The sequence below is a fragment of the Triticum urartu genome, chromosome 3A (assembly GCF_056163025.1).
Source record: "Triticum urartu cultivar PI428250 chromosome 3A, HENAU_Tu73, whole genome shotgun sequence".
Taxonomy (NCBI): Eukaryota; Viridiplantae; Streptophyta; class Magnoliopsida; order Poales; family Poaceae; genus Triticum; species Triticum urartu.
This window is the reverse complement of record NC_141875.1, coordinates 184,614,598-184,616,560: the sequence shown is the minus strand read 5'-3', so window position 1 is coordinate 184,616,560 and position 1,963 is coordinate 184,614,598. Positions and strand designations below refer to the sequence as shown.

The window sequence follows — 1,963 nt, the reverse complement described above, 5'->3', positions numbered from 1 at the left end:
CGAGGCCATCCCGGGGCTAGAAGACACTGGAAAAGATAAGGTTGACACGAAGATGAGGTCGGTTATTTTAACTGATCCAACGGCGCATCAAGCAGCAGATGCAGCGCCTCGATCAGTCGGTTGATGCTAATCTTTTCCCATCAAATAAGCATACGACAGGCATTAAAGCTGCACAAAAATAAAGTTCGACAGTAGTGACAAAACTTCATTGCAATAGAACGGCAATATAACACAAATCCTCTTAATATAATTGTGAATTTGTTCTTGGGTCCATAAAATATGCAAACACTTCAGATTTGGATTGCTATATACTACAAATATGAAAACTGCAGAACTTTCTTTTCGACAAAGGATGAATTTTATTGACTCAAATGGAGCAACTGCAAAACTTTTTAGCCGAAAAATGTACACAAATAAAGCCTATAAGAAAACGGAAAGGCAGACACATGATCACACCTCTTGGACAAAATACGGATGGCTAACTCAGTCTATCTATATAGTAATTAATTACATCATCACAATCTCTTTCTATGGCTGTGTTAAACGCAGTGATGCACAAGCCAAGGATTACCCTCCTTTAAAATAAAATAAAAATCACGATCTCTTCCTAGCTAATCTAAGGAAAACACACAAAGGGATCAAGATCAAGGAGCATCAGCCGCCTGACGATCTAGTATCTCCTCTAGAATATTGGGGCGAATGCTCTTGAGATGCTTAAAGCCGTCGCTCACTATTACCGCCTTCAAATTTTGAAAATGAGTGAGGAACTTGTAGCATGCCTTCTTGAGCTTTTCACAATCATGTTGCTCAGCAAGTGCCAATGTCGTTGCCACCATACTTGCGCTCATGTGGTTGCATAACATATTCACGCAAATCAACTTTAGCCTCTCTAGATTATATCTGTCTGCCGCCACAAACAAATGTTGAGCCATCTCCGTGCTTTCACCGGCATCTATATTAGGGAGCGTGTCGGTGTAGATAAAGTGTAGCATCATCTTGAACACTCTAGCTTCCATGTCATCGATCCGTATACACGTTGCCTCATCCTCCTTCATTGGACCGAAGAGTTGCACCATGAACACCGAGGACCGAACCGCGAGCAAACGCCTATGCGCAACAAATGTCTCACCACGGACCTCAAATGTCACGTCCGCAATCTCACCGGTCTCCAAGACACGGCCAAGTTGATGAGGCATGTCAGAAGGCGGCACAGTGATAAATTGTTGTGATTTGGGCTGCGTACGGATCCCCGTGGTGACGCTGACATCACACTTGATGTTGAAACAATCAGCTTTAAGATACGGCGAGTTCTCCAGTTCCTCCCTTTTGATGAATCCATGAGACGTAATTCCGTGGCCCTGTGCATAACATGTGGTAGTCCTGTATGGCGACGTGTGATTTAGCACCGGCACGCCCACCTGGTCGAGCAGGCTAAACCTGCATCTTACTTTGATACCTAGCGTACTGCTACCAGCATCATCAGCGTCGTCATCATCCGCGCCATGAAGAAGTAGAGAAAAAGATATCCAATCAGCAAATTCTCTGTTGACGCCGTCGGGGTAGTAGAGGATTTTCCAAGTATGTCCCCCGACGCTGAATATGCCCGACGGAATAGACCTGCAGACGCCGAGTCCAAGGGTATGGGAGTATCCCTGAACTGTGAGGACATGTGATCCGGACACACCTTCGGCGACAATGGTCGACGCTGTGTTTACCGGCGTCTTGTGGACGCGCCCGGAAGAGCTAAACATAGCTATTAGGGTCGTCGGTCGGGCACCCAGCAGCCAGCCGGAGTAATTGCTAGCTTCAAGGAAAGGGAGGAACACCGTAGCTACACGCACTATATGTATATGTATATACGACTATTAAAGGAAGGTACGATCGATTTTAGTATCGATCTTTTCAGACGTGTTTGATTTATATACAACTATGAGGACGCGTTATACACCGCCGGCCACGTCCT

The 1,963-nt window shown here is 45.4% G+C and overlaps 1 pseudogene; it reads right to left on the bottom strand.

Annotated features, from left to right (window-relative positions):
- Window positions 1-644: 644 nt before the first annotated feature.
- LOC147979131 (BTB/POZ and MATH domain-containing protein 2 pseudogene) lies at window positions 645-1,751 on the bottom strand (annotated as a pseudogene).
- Between the last annotated feature and the right edge of the window lie 212 nt (window positions 1,752-1,963).